At 38.0% G+C, this 15,944-nt stretch overlaps 1 protein-coding gene across 4 annotated transcripts in view; it reads right to left on the reverse strand.

Moving 5' to 3' along the window:
* The window catches only part of LOC114331514 (uncharacterized), a 741,127-nt gene that overhangs the window by 661,721 nt on the left and 63,462 nt on the right, over nt 1-15,944 (reverse strand). For 3 of the 4 annotated variants that reach the window (XM_050661247.1, XM_050661246.1, XM_050661244.1), the window contains exon 2: nt 15,673-15,698. The exons of the other annotated variant lie outside the window; for it this stretch is intronic. The gene's annotated coding sequence lies outside the window, so the exon portion shown is untranslated. The remainder of the gene's footprint in view (nt 1-15,672; nt 15,699-15,944) is intronic. 4 annotated transcript variants of the gene reach the window in all.

Below are 15,944 nucleotides of genomic sequence, written 5' to 3' on the forward strand. Positions count from 1 at the left end.
TTTTAAAATTCTTCTATAGAACCACATTTCGAAAGCCTCAAGGAGATTTAGATAAGTAAATCGATTTTATTCACAGTCCAAGACTCGACATCATACAGTAAGACCGAGAACACGTACTTTGGAGAAGGAATTCTGTTTTATGTTTCATTCCGTTATTCAGTTGTCAACAGGACACAAAACTCACTATTTATTTTCAATCGTAATTATCTCTTTCTTAAAAAAAGGCGACACCAGGCGAAGTCTCAAGGAGGGGGCAATTGACCCCATTGACCCCCCTTGGATCCGCGCCTGGTGTGGGATATTGTAGGACGAAACCTATATTGATTCCCATGTCATCCAACAAACTTAGAAGAGCTGTGGCATGCCATAACAATAATCTGGATGAATATTCCGCAATATATGTAGAGAGGTTGAAAAAGTATCTATTCGTTACAAAGTGCTCCTTACTTACGTATACCGAAAGTAACGATTACTATACAGAGAGGCAAATCGTTACTTTGATTACTTTGAATACTTCGTTACTTCGTATCAATCGTATCAGAGCGAGTAACGACTATTGTATCTACTTTGATTACTGTGTACATGTGGGCCGAGCCGTGGGATGTGGGACACACCACAACATGTGGGATGCACATGTGGGCCAAGCCAAGACAGGATATGAAACAATACATGGAGGATTAGGCTTTGGAACTAGAAATGAAGCTGGAGATGACATGCTAGAATTAGCAACAGCATTGGATATGGCGATTGTTAACACATTCTTTAAAAAGAGAGAAACTCAACTTATTACCTACAAAAGTGGACAACATCAATCCCAAATAGACTACTTCATGATAAGGAAAGAAGACATACGTGAATGCAAGGACTGCAAGGTAACAGTTAGTGAGACAGTAAGCCAACAACATAAGCTGCTTGTTCTGTACATCGAAGTAAAAAGCGAAACTAAACAAAAATATCGGAGAGGACCACAAAAAATCAAGTGGTGGATGCTAAAAGATGAGAATGAAGGTCTATTCAGGGAAAGAATAGTAGAAAAAATATGTTGGAATATGAAAGGAAGCACTAACACAATTTGGAGAAAAATGGCCAATATTATTAGAGAGACGGCTATTGAAATACTTGGGAAAACGTCAGGAAAGAAGTTTGAGGATAAAGAGACTTGGTGGTGGTCAAATGAAGTACAAGGAAAAATAAAAGAGAAGGGAAAATTATATAAAAAATGGCAAGAAGCCAGATCAGACATAGATCTTCAAAACTATATGGTCGCCAAAAAGGAAGCGAAAGTAGTAGTAGCAAAAGCTAAAGCAGAAGCGTACTCAAACCTATACGATCAACTTGATACCAGGGAAGGCGAAGCAAAGATATATAAAATAGCCAAACAGAGAGCAAAGAAAGCAAGAGATTTTAATCAAATTAGATGTATCCGAGATGAAAATAATAAAATACTAATTCACGAAAAGGATGTCAAAAAGAGATGGAGAAAGTATTTTGACAGTTTATTAAATAAAGAATTTGACAGACAGCATGTGGAGTTAACGGAGACAGTAACAGCAATGGTTACCAGAATAACAAACGAGGAAGTGGCTCAAGCGCTTTAAAAAATAAAGAAAGGAAAAGCAGTAGGACCAGATAATATTCCTGGGGAAGTATGGAGAACATTGGGAGAGACAGGAATAAGTTGGCTAGCAGGTCTATTTAATAGAATTATGGAAGTTGGACAAATGCCAGACGAATGGAGAAGCAGTATATTAGTACCTGTCTACAAAAACAAGGGAGACATACAACAATGCACAAACTACAGGGCTATAAAACTATTTAGCATTAGCCACACCATGAAAATATGGGAGAGAGTAATTGATAGGCGGATACGTGAAGAAACCGAAATATCCGATAATCACTTTGGCTTTATGCAGGGCAGATCAACAACAGATGCAATTTTCATTGTAAGGCAACTGATGGAAAAATACAGGAATAAAGAGACCAACACTCATATGGTATTCATTGATCTTGAGAAAGCGTATGATAGAGTTCCTCGAGAGATTCTGTGGTGGGCACTCAATAAGAAAGGAGTCCCTGGCGAATATGTAAAGATTGTGAGAGATATGTATGAGGGAGTAACGACTAGTGTTAGAACAGGTGTGGGAGAGACTGATAAATTTCAGGTGAAAGTAGGATTGCACCAAGACTCGGTGCTTAGTCCTTATTTATTCTCATTAGTTTTGGACCAGATAACAGCGAAACTACAGGGTAGTATTTCATGGTGCCTAATGTATGCAGATGATGTAGTGTTAATAGGAAATAGTGAAAGAGACAGAACAAACACTGGAACAGTGGAGACAAGCTCTGGAGGAAAAAGGTTTAAAATTTAGTAGGACAAAAACAGAGTATTTGGAATGTTCATTTAAAGATGGAGTTACTACAAATAAAATGGTATCTTTGGATGGTGAAATTATTGTGAAAAGCAATAGTTTTAAGTACCTAGGATCGGTATTACAGAGTAATGGAGAAATAAATGGAAATGCATGCAGTAGAATTAGGGCTGGATGGATGAAGTGGAAAGAAGCGAGTGGTGTGTTGTGTGACAGAAAAATTCCAATGAAACTGAAGGGAAAATTCTATAAAACAGCCATAAGACCGGCTATGATGCACGGAACTGAATGTTGGACAGTGAAAAAGAAAGAGGAACAACGAATGCATGTGGCGGAAATGAGAATGCTTATATGGATGAGTGGAGTGACAAAGAAGGATAAAATTAGAAATGAGTATATTAGGGGAAGTCTAGGTGTGGCACCAATTGATGCCAAAATGAGACAGCATAGGTTAATATGGTTTGGTCATGTTCAACGTCGAGACGTTAATCACCCAATCCGAAGAATACCTGAAGTGCAGATTCCTGGAAGGAGTAGAAAAGGAAGACCAAAGAAGACCTGGGGGGAGACGATAAGGCAGGACATGTTGGTAAGGGGGATTAACATTGATATGACCCAAGATAGAATTGTGTGGAGAAATGCAATTAGGGAAGCCGACCCAGCATAGGGATAAGGCAAAGAGAATGATGATGATTTGATTACTCTGATAACTTCGTACCAATCGTATCAGAGCGAGTAACGACTATTGTATCTACTTTGATTACCTCGTACCAATCGTATCAGAGCGAGTAACGGACGGGACCGGTATTTTAAGAGTATTATGGAATATCGTTATCGGTATGAAGCGTTTTAAGGGTGTGAGCCTCAGATCCTCACACTGTGAGGGTGAGGAGAAGATAGAAGATGAAACAGAGGGAGGTATAATGGAAGTAAAATATATAATGTATGTCATTAACACAGATCGAATGCGAGAACCCTATATTTTTATCTAGATCTATATCTATACCTATACAAAATACCTACCTACTGAGAAATACGATTCTCGATGTGATTATCGGTACTCAAATACAAAAGTAACAAAAGTAATCATAGTAATCAAATCATTTTTATCCCTTAAACAGATCGGTGAGGTCGTTGTTATATCGGAATACCTATACAAAATACCTACCTACTGAGAAATACGATTCTCGATATGATTACCGGTACTCAAATACAAAAGTAACAAAAGTAATCATAGTAATCAAAGTAACGAATACTGTAAATGATTACTTTATACAAAAGTAACGATTTGTAACGAATACCCGAAAGTAACTATAATCAACATCACTAATAATATGCACCACATAATTTGATCAATGTCCCAAAGAGTAACTGAGTGTAAAGAAAATCAAGAAGCAGAGACTCATTACAGTGTGACCTCGACTATCCGTCTCTCCATTAACCGTCACATCTGTTAACCGTCAGGGTCCGTAAATAAGTTCCATTGACTACATAAGTAAAAAATATGTCATAAATTCACTTTGTTTGAGCATTGCTTTGTTTGAGCCGATAAGCCAAACGAAATGTACAGTTATGCTATCACCATATTTTTAAGTTATGCTATCACCATGAGTGTACGAATCCCTACTCGAAACGGCCCTTCTCAGGGCAGCGACGCAGACCTCAAAGTCATCTTCTGGAACGCTGGAGGTCTAAGCAATAGCAAGTTTTTAGAACTCAAACGAAGCGTTCTCGAAAAGAACGTTGATATATATGTCATTGTAGAGGCAGAAGCCGCTACAGACACACCTCACCTCTACCCTACAGTTGGCTATTCAACCCATGTGCTGAAGAGGAGTCGACAAGTAGCGTCAGGAATTATCATCGGAATCAAAACCCCTCTAGTATGCAAGACTAACATAATTCACGAAATGCAGGATAGAGATAAACTGGAAATGTTCCAGGTCGAAGTCTGGAAAAACTCGAAACATGTCACCCTTTTCTTACTATACAATCCGCCAGATAATATACCTGCAATGGAATTGGTAGAGCAACAAATCCAGCCAAGTACCATCATAGTTGGGGATTTCAATAGTCCATCCACGAGATGGGGCTACTCTAGAACCACCAACGTTGGGAAACACCTCGAGGACTTTTTGGATAACAACTATCTTGATGTTGTGAACACCCCACCTACGTTCTTATCGTTTAGAGGAAGTCAATCAAGGCCCGATCTTGTCGTAACACACCCACACATTACAGGGAAGACCAGTGTAACCCTCCTGGACGACGCAGCAGGCTGTGGTCACCGCGCTCTGCTAGTGACATGCAAACTGGCAAAGGACAAAAAAGCCCAAAATCGCGCCCCGCGCTGGAATTTTAAAAAGGCGAATTGGAAAAAGTGCAGGGAATGCACAGATGAAGTCCTTACTCAACTAACACTACAAGAACCAGAAGAAGCAGCAAAGAAAGTAACCGAGGCCATACTTAGATGTGCAAAAGAGTGCATACCGCGAGGTCAAATTAAGGGATATAAGACTTTCTGGTCCCCAACGCTATCCAAATTGAAAGCTGCCAGAAATAAAGCCAGGGGCAAAGCTGAAAAATCCAGGCAAATGAACGATTGTGTAGAGCTTCGAAAGAGACAAGCGATCCTAACTCAAGCCATTAAGTCAGGGAAAAGAGAAGCTTTCAAATCCTTCCTTGCTAAGCTCGACTTCCGAAAAGACGGCGTCAAAGCGCACAGGTTCGTTACTACGCTAAACAATGATGGAAACAAGCAACAGCAAATGCCAATGAGAGGCATGGCTAGAGAACTCACCACACATGCCGATATAGCAAACGAACTCTGTAAACACTACACAAAAGTGAGTAATATTAAGATAAATAAGAGGGAGAGAGCAAGACTGTTGCGCTATCCCCCTCCCCGGCGGATGAGCAAAAGTATAAAGGACATCTGTACAAAAGATTTCTCGATATCGGAGCTGGAAGCGGCTCTCTCTGACACAAAAACGAAAAAGGGAGCAGCAGGGATTGACGAGTTGTACCCGGAAATGCTTAAATATCTGGGAGCCGCAGCCAAAAACACCATTCTGAGCTTGATTAACCTAACATGGAATTCAAGAGTCCCAAGTCAATGGAGGAAGAGCGAGGTCATACCCACCCTAAAGAAACAAAAAGACCCGAGCCTGACTGATAGCTACCGGCCAATATTCCTCACAAGCTCATTATGCAAAGTAGCCGAAAAAATGGTTCTGGACAGACTGAACCGAGCCATAACCCATCTTGAACTGATTGACGACGCACAAGCTGGCTTCAGGAAACACAGGAACACCATGGACCATGTAGTCGAGTTTGCTCAAAAAGTCAAGGATGCTTTCCATCGTAAGATGTCAACAGTTGCAGTGCTAGTAGACCTCAAAGCTGCATACGACACAGTATGGAGAGGTTTGCTGTTACACAAGATAGCGAAGTCTGGAATTGACGGTAAACTGTTCAATTGGATAAAATCTTTTCTCGGTGAAAGGTATCAGAGAGTCAAATTTCACAACCATTGTTCCAAATTCAGACTACAAAGACAAGGGCTGCCACAAGGAGCTGTCATCAGCTGTCAATTGTTCAACCTAATGATAAACGATGTGCTCGCAATGATTAGAAAGACACCTGGTGTTGATGCCCTCCTGTATGCCGATGACCTCCTAATATGGGCATCAAGTAGCAGTCTGAAAGCGCTCGAGGGAGTAATGAACCAGGCTCTCAAAAATCTAGAAAAATGGGCGGATAAAAACTGCCTGTCAGTACAACCAAAACCGTATATCAAGTACTTACCCTTTCAACAAAGCAGACTGCTGTCAAGTTGACATACAAAGGAGTCGACCTGGAAAGAGAGGATGTAACAAAATACCTGGGGGTGTACATAGATAAGAAAATGACGTGGAAACCTCAAATCGACGACATTGCAGAGAAAGCCACAAAGAGATGTCGACTGCTCAAACGTCTCACAGCAACAAAAAGGGGCGCCACGCAAGATGTCTTGGTAGCAACATACAAAACCTATGTGCGGCCGATACTAGAATATGGGAGTGAAGCTACAATAACTGTGAGTACAAACACCACCTCCAAGCTTGAAGTCGCCCAGAACACTGCCCTTCGCGTCATCACCGGTGCTCCAAAATCAACACCGATTACATCAATGGAAGCCCAGACCGGTATTGAACCAATACAATGCCGCAGAGAGCAACACGCGTTAACCTTCTGGGAAAGGCAAAGACGAATACTTCCACAAAAATGGGACGAATATAGACAAGCAGCCTCACGTCTTAAAACACAAACCACTCCGCTTACAGTAGCAAATCAAATCATGGAAAAATACCACATTGACCTATCGAAATCCGCCCCCTTCCCAGCGCAAACTACACTCGCCCGCTGTCTACCAAACACAGAATTGCGTCTTGAAAACCATAACGACCCGAAGCACTTATCGTCAGACATTGTCCTAAGGAAAGCCGCCTAGAGACGATACACACCAATTACCCAGCGCATAAGTGGCTCCACATCTACTGCGATGGCTCCTCGATGTCGGACTCGGGAAGAACAGGAGCAGGATATGTCTCAACGTTCTCCAAAGGCTCCATAGCTGTGGGTGCCCCTCTCACCAACTATGATGGCGAAATTGCTGCTATACACGAAGCCGCTAAAAGTCTCGAGAATCTCCAACACCCCCAAAAAGTTGCCTTCTTCATCGACTGCCAAGCCGCAATCCTCGCCCTGTCGACAAATCGATATACCGACTGTGCCCAAACAATATCTTGCCGCGTCCAACTATCGAACTTGCTGGAAAAAGGGTGGCTGATTACTTTACAATGGATCCCTAGTCATGTCTGTGTTGAAGGGAATGAAGCGGCGGATGAACTTGCAAAAGAAGGCACTACTCTTCCACAGCCCCCTAGCTTCCAATCGTACACATCAGCAATGTCCACCATTAAAAGAGGAATCAAAGCGAAGATAAAAGACCAGCAAATACAAGCCGGTGCTGGAAAATCTTGGGCCCACCTAATAGAGTCACCAATCCCTCACAACTTGCCGAGACCCATCAGTGTAGCCGCGTTCAGAACAACTACGGGGCATGACTACCTGGCTTCCCATCTACATCGCATCGGCGTCCGTGAAAATGACAACTGTCCACTATGTAATCAGCCCCAGATGCCCTGATAACAGACCCTGTAATCAGCCCTGATAACAGACCCACCCGAGGAGGATGAAGATCGCCTACGAGAAACGGCTCGTCTATACTGGTCAGCGCGCCGCCAAATGGCTAACATGCCAAGGGTGGGCGTTGGCTAGTAACTAAGTAAGTATATTTTTAAGGCTGAATTAACTGTTTTGTTTTCGTGGTCTAAAGATGACATATTGGTTATGTCATATTAAATGGTTAATTTGTGGTGAGGACGCAAACAGCTAACCATTGTTGACAGATGATGAAATCGTTGAAATGGCAACAGAGGCGGGAAAAACCAGATTCCGAAGCAGACACAGACTTCAAATTTGATGGTGGCGATGTCGATGATACTATTGCAACTGACAAAAATCTGCGTAAAGAACCTAGAGCAGCTGCATCGCACATATAACAATTCATCGAGTTGTATCCTTGACAAGAAGAAGCCAATAAAGTAGATAACATGACGTTACGCCGATTAAGAAATTCAGGCATTGCAAAATGTTAAGCAATACAAACAAACAAAGATCTCAGAATATTTTAAACCAAATTGATTCGATTGTAGGAACACAAATCTCTCTTATATTGTCGAACAAAACATACTAATAGAGAGCTGTATTATGAATTTTTAATTTTCTTTAATGTTCTGTTAACCATCTTTTCGATTATCCGTCATACCCTTGGTCCGGTGCCCTGACGGATAATCGAGGTTCCACTGTATTCATTTTTGACGAAAATGTTGCAAATTTGATTGTAGTGTTATCAAATAATAAGAATGTTATAAATATTGTATATTTCCATAAATGAATATGTAAAAAAATATTTGTCCTTTTAGGTGCTGCATTTTTATTGGTCATCGGTATATTAAAAAGAAATAATTTAAATATGGCAAAAATCAACTTTCAAAGAACGCAAAAGAACCCAATTACATACCGCGTACCTTCGCACTTAATAAATCACCTTGTACACGCAATTAAATAATTTTTTACCAACCAATAATTTTGTAGGAGTTTAATTACCATCCTGTATATACGTATGTTACTTAATAACCATGGCACCAAGTCATTAACAATTCCTAATAAGGCAAACATTGACTTTCTCACTCCTACTCACATTTAGTAAATGTATTCGATAATTAACACAAATGGCCAAATAGATTCTCAAGATGCACGGTGATAGTTTGTTTTTAACTTGTGTATTTTCCACATATATAGGTGCTTAACTTCTCGTTTACAGTTACACTATATGCTCAAGCTTTAAAAAAATATACAGGGTTACCCACGGTACCAGAAGAACAGTGCATCAAAGATTACTTGGAATGGGAATGAGAGCTTATCGTCCACCTCCATGTCATCACCATCAATCAGCCAATCGCGTCCACTGCTGGACAAAGTCCTCCCACAGGTCTTTCCAGTGTTCTCTACACTGGGCCGCTTGTAGCCAGTTTCCAGATACTCTTTTTTTATCGTCGGTCCATCTAGTCGGTGGTCGTTCTCGGCTTATGTTATAGTTTCTAGGCTTCCACTGCATGATTCGTCTTGTCCACCGTCCAGCTTGTGTTCTAGCTAAGTGCCCTGCCCAGTTCCACTTAAGCGTCGCAGCTCTTTCTTTGACGTATTGAACTACTGAGCGTTGTCTGATTTGTTGGTTTCTTATATGTTAAGAACAGTTCATCAAAGATTATTGAGTGAATGGGACTGAGAACTTACCATCAACATCCATATGCTCTTTAAACAATATACAGAGTTCCCACGATACCAGAAGAACAATTCATCAAAGCTTACTTAGAATGGAACTTAGAGCTTACCGTCAACATCCATATTCTCAAGCATTAAACAATATACAGGGTTACCTACGGTACCCGAAGAACAGTTGATCAAAGATTACTTGGAATGGGACTGAGAGCTTACCATCAACATCCATATTCTCAAGCTTTAAACAATATACACAGTTCCCACGGTACCAGAAGAACAATTCATCAAAGCTTACTTAGAATGGGACTTGGAGCTTACCGTCAACATCCATATACTCAAGTATTAAACAGGGGTACCCGAAGAACGAACATATTTACGATCAAAAAACGAAAACTGCGATACTTGGGACACATTACAAGAGGGGAAAGATATGAACTGCTTCGAATAATTATGCAGGGGAAGATAGCAGGAAAAAGATCCATAGGAAGAAGACGAAACTCCTGGCTAAAGAATCTACGGGAATGGAATAGCTGTAGCAACAACGAATTGTTTCGGTCAGCAGTTTCGAAAATACGTATAGCCAACCTTCGGAACGATGGCACTTAAAGAAGAAGAAGACCCGAAGAACAGTTCATCAAAGATCACTTGGAATGGGACTGAGAGCTTACCGTCAACATCCATATGCTCAATCTTTAAAAATATACAGGGTTAACCACGGTACCAGAAGAACAGTTCATCAAAGATTCCAGGATTATCCACGGTACCGCGCTTTGGTGATACCTTTCGACACCACGGCATAAGGCTCGACTCTTAGAATGTTGCAGAGAGAGAAGACAATGAAGCATCATGGTATGGGATGCTACATGTTTGGGAAGCAGATCACTTCTAGTTCTTATTAACGGCACTCTCGACAGCTTGACAATATATTATTGGTGAAGTATTGGTTGCAGTAACTGCAACCGGTTTTACGTCCCTATCTACAAACCATTCCAAACTCGATCTTTTAAAAGGATAAAACAAGACCTCATACTGCCCGTGAAACCATGGAGGTCATACAAGAATATGGTATAGGGACTTTAAAGTGACCATCAAGATCAGCTGATTTGTAACCAGTCGAAAATGTGTGGGATATGGTAGGTCGACATGTAAATCGATCGATATACCAATAATAATAATGACATACTACGTTTTAGAAACAAGACCCAACACAGCCACAATACAAAGAATACAGACACGGCAGAGATGAGAGTACTGAGCAGAATTATCCTTATTCAAAGTCTACCCTATGCCAATGTGTGCTTCTGTCTTGGGGGCGGTTCCCATCCCTTCTCGGGGGTGGAAAATTTTTTGGTTAAACAACTACGGAAGTTGCTAGAGAACCTAATTCTAAGCAAAAACTGTTCTATAATTTTTTTTCGAAAACTCAATACTTTTTGAGTTATTCGTGGTTGAAAATTGGCCATTTTTATTGAAACATAACACCTTTTCAAACGGTTTTTTGCGAATACCTTAAAAACAATGCATCTAACTAAAAAAATTATTTAAAACATTTTTGTAGCTCATAGAAAATCAAAGAGATTTGTTCCTTCTTCAATCTTCTAGTTATAACACAAAAAGAGATATGGTAGGTAAAAAGAGTTTGTTTTTTTGGTGAATGCTCAAATCAGTGTATTCAACTTGAAATAACAGAGAAATTGTCGATTTTAGGTGTATAATGCTACCAATACCTTTTATTGTGCTTGAAAAGTCCTTTCAAATATGCAATATTAAATGTTGATTACATTCAAACTAAGTGAGATATGCTGCAAAAAATTGATGACTAACGAATTTTAAGAAAAAAATTGAGAAGTATGTTTAACCCCTTATCCACAAGAATTTAAATGCATCGTTTTCCTTCTACAATACATTTTGCTACAGTGTTATTTTTATGTTCAAAAAGTTGAGCGGTTTTAAAATTAATGGTTTTTGAAAAAAAAAAAAATAAGATCAAATTATAGAGCGCATATTTAAATTTTCTTAAAAATCTTCCTTTTTCTCCATGTAACTTGAAAATGATAAGAGATACTGTTATAAAAAATAAAATCAAAATTTTTATCTAGAAGAAACCTACATTTTTGTATGGCATCTTTTTTTTTGGCATCTCTTATCCTTTTCGAGTTACATGGAGAAATAGAAAGATTTTTAAGAAAATTTAAAAATGCACTCAATAATTTAATCTCATTTTTTTTCAAAAACCATTCACTTTAAACCCGCCCAACTTTTTTAACATAAAAAGATCACTATAGTAAAATGTATTGTAGAAGGAAAACGATGCATTTAAATTCTTGTGGATGAGGGGTTAAATATACTTCTCATTTTTTTCTTAAAATACGTTAGTCGTCAAATTTTTTACAGTTTATCTCGCATAGTTTGAATCTAATCGACATTTAATATTGCTTAATTTATAGGTCTTTTCAAGCACAGCAAAAGTTATTGGTAGCATTATACACCTAAAATCGACCGTTTCTCTGTTATTTCAAGTTAAATACACTGATTTGAGCATGCACCAAGAAAACAAGTTTTTTCACTTACCATATCTCTTTTTGTGTTATAACTAGAAGATTCATAAAGGAAAGAATCTCTTTGTTATTTTATAAGCTACAAAAATGCTTTATATAGTTTTTTTAGTTAGATGCATAGTTTTTAAGGTATTCGCAAAAAACCATTTGAAGAGGTGTTATGTTTCAATGAAAATGGCCAATTTTCAACCAGGAATAGCTCAAAAAGTATTGAGTTTTCGGAAAAAAATTATAGAACAGTTTTTGGTTAGTATTAGGTTCTCTAGCAACTTCCGTAGTTATTTAAGCAAAAAATTTTCCACTCCCGAGAAGGGGTGAGAACCGCCCCCAAGACAAAAGCACACATCGGCATAGGGTAGACTTTGTTTCTTGGGCTATTCCCTACTTACTGTGAAAATATCACGTAAATCGATATAGTAGGATGGAATTCGGAGCCACATACCCTCATTGACTGCCCTAATTAGAAGAAAATGTAACGTACAGTGTATAAACAAATTGATACTAAACAGGCAAAAAGAATACAATAACCACATAAGAAAAATGGGGGAGACATGTGTTTTCAAAATATTAAGAAATAAATCACCAGTCGGTAGAACAAATATCGGACGACCGCGCAAAAGATGGAGTGACAACCTATATAAGGAATTATTACCAACAAATTCAAAAATATTCCAGAGGCCATGTAGGAGAAGAATAACAGAACAATTGGATTGATATACTAATTAATCAAGATACATAAAGAAACAAGACAATTTGGCGATGATCAGCTGATTACCCAAAATTCTGGTAGTAGATAGTACAAAGAGCCATCTAAAAACTATATCTTAATGTGTATAAAATATATCTAAAAAAAAACGAAAATTGAGGCGTTTTAAGTTAAAGTTTTAACCCCATGAGAACAAAAATAATGTAATAATGACTGAAGAAAAAGAGGAATTAAGTTCATTAGACTTGCGAGTAAAATTATGTGAAATTGCAAGAACTGTACTGTAAGAACTAATTAATAACAATGAAAATATCATAGCAAATCATAGCTTAAAGTATGTATTCATTTAAATCTATGCCACCTTATCACATCCTAGATTTAGATTCGAATATATCTCTGCATTATTAAAAAGTCAATCACGTACTGTTAGTAATGTAAATCTTTTATGTCCTAAATGAACTCTGTCATCGCATGTTGTATGTACCGAGCTAGTCCAGTACTGGATTACCATGAAATATGCTCCCCAGATAATAACAAAGTCAGAGACAACTGAGAATGATACATTCGTTCTACTGCGAATTTTGAAATCCTTCGTGATTTAGTCGCAACAGACTTGATCAATGAACAACGCAGATATTACAACATAGGAGTATAGAGGGTGATATAGTGCAAATTGTGCAAAATGAAATAATGCCAACTGATTGGTATGAGGCCCGCATATGCCTGCTGCATAAAAAATAAGACAAACTAAGTAGTGTGACAATGTATTGAAAGGATTATAGTTGAAAGGGCCTGTACGAGTCACTAATCACGAGTGTGTGCAAACTTTGAACAGCCATATCCTAACCTAACCAATTTGTATCTTACAGAAAAACAAACTAGCCTATTTATAAAAGCAAATCCTACATATTTTTACTCTTTGGGATTTTTCGCATCACTAATACTTTTGAAGTTATTTTGAATTAAGTGCATTTTTCCAAAGTTTTAGAGAAATTTTTTTTACTATAAAACCAAATTTTTTCAAAAATAATCGCTTCGAACCGGTCAATCTTACAGATCGTATAAACAATATCGGGAACATCCTTAACATCCATAAACTACGCCTTAAAAAAGAGGGAGGGGGGACTTTGCTTATTACGACGGTGTCCGACACGGGGGAGGGGGCCATGAGTGCATATCCGACATCGCTTGATATATTTAAATTTGTAGCTGTCTACATATAATTTTTTACTAGCTTCTCCCAGAGGGCAGCATTATTAAAAGTATCAGATAGGTAATGATATAAAAATGTAAAACTTCAATACTTCAATACCTATACGATATTATAAAATATGCTAATATAAATGAATTTGAAAATAAACGAAAACAAAAGGTTCACGAATATAAATACATATATGTACCCTATTTTAGAATTAAAAAGGATTTTATCTACTCTATGTCATATGTATAAGTTTTTAGTTTATGAAAACTGTCATTATAGATAGCAGTGCGTGAAGGATTTAAAGTGTGCGTGAAGTAACAATGTGTTTTAAATGGGATTTACTTTTTCGCACTGTTTTTGGCACACTTTCATATCATCAAATATCCTTAACTTTCGCGTTGTCATGGTGATGATATGTGAACAATAAATTACAACAAAAGTTTTAACAGTTTTGTGGTTTAAAAGAAGTAAGAATTTTTAAATGTCAAAGTTCTAAAAATTGTAGAATAGAAATTAATTCCAGTGACGAAGAGTTACAGTCTTTTTGTTTGTTTATCGTAGATAAAATATTGTATGAAACTATGCGTGAAGTACTTTTTGCGATCTTACGCGATGTATAGCACTCGCTTCGCTGTCGCTCGTGCTCTAAACATCGCGTGCGTTAAAAAAGCATACTTCACGAACTGTTTCATAAATAACTAATATTAGATACTTTTGTCGCATACTTTTGATTTCGTTGTTATCAGTCACAGCCTAAAATAATATTACTATGGCACTTTTGTTCAGAACAACAAACAATAAAACATTGTTCTTTGAGTTTAAACAAACGCTTCTATACAGAACAACCTCTGGAAGCAATAAATATTAAACTGTTAGTTCATTTAAAAATTAAAAATGGATAACCATTTTCAATTTCGTTGCAACACGAAACTACAGCCGCATCATATTCTACTTCAATCAGAGAGTGCAGCAAGCACCTCTACCGGTTTCGAAACTAGTCTCTCATCAGGAGGCACATATGCTGCTCTCTCTGACCCAACCAGGACAAACCCCGGGTGCAGTTACGCATTGCAACGAACCTAATGAGAGGGATGCCCTAGCGGCAACTGCTAGCAAAAGACTAAGTTTTCAATCTAAGAGCACATAAAATAATACTAAAAATATAAGTATGACCTGGTATTTACGATCATCTTTATAACACGGACGCGGCCAAATAATCTCGTATTTTTAAAGCCCGTTTCATAGAAATTTACCTGTTAATAACGGCCAATAATGTTGATAGATTTCAGTAGGTCATTAATTGGAGTTAAAATTAGTAGGTCTACTGAAAAATCAGTAGACCTGGTAACCCTGGGCATAAGTTCAACTTTTAAGTTGAGGGTAAGTAAAACCTGAATCCAAATTTTTATGCAATTCGGAGTTGACCCTGAAAATTACACTCCAAAACGGTCATTTACCGGGCTATTGATCGATTTTGCTGAGATTCAGCACACTTCGATACTCTTTAACACGTTCGATGCGTATGTCGCTCATTGGCGACATTCTGTTTCCCTCTCCTGTCTCCAGTGTTGATGTCACCTATGAGCGACATGTACTCGTGGTCACTTACATTACATTTAAAAATGGTTTCAGGCTCTGGTAGTTACTTGCCATAATTTCAAGTACATAGTTATATTACATGCCATTATTCAAAAAAAAAGTTATTGCTTGTAACCTTAAATATCTTTCCATTTGTTCATATGCTTACCTTACCGTGGTGTACCCAGTATTTGTTTTAAAAAATATTCAGAACGGGACCTGGGCGAGAAAAGTGTGACCCTTGTCCTAATCCCAAAATACTTATTATGATTCACGTTAAAAAAATGTAGGTTACAATAAAAAAATTGGTCGGACAGGCTGAGATAACCTTCACTAAAGATTAAAAACAAAAAAGGTAGACTCAATACTTACTTCGTTTCTGGCTGCATGGACTAATCCTAAAGCAAAAAAAAAACATTTATAAATTACTGCAAAAATAAGGGTTTTTGTAATTATCGATAATTTAAATCGATGATTTTTTCACAGATAGACTGGGGTAAATACACTGATCAAAACGAATTACTGAAATGTTGTGGAGCAGCAATACCAGAACAATTAACAACATTAATTAACAAAATCATAAAACAAAATAAAATACCGGAAGAATGGAGAACGAGCAAACTAATTTTACTATTAAAAAATAG

Source organism: Diabrotica virgifera, chromosome 9, assembly GCF_917563875.1.
Source record: "Diabrotica virgifera virgifera chromosome 9, PGI_DIABVI_V3a".
In the NCBI taxonomy this organism is placed as follows: Eukaryota; Metazoa; Arthropoda; class Insecta; order Coleoptera; family Chrysomelidae; genus Diabrotica; species Diabrotica virgifera.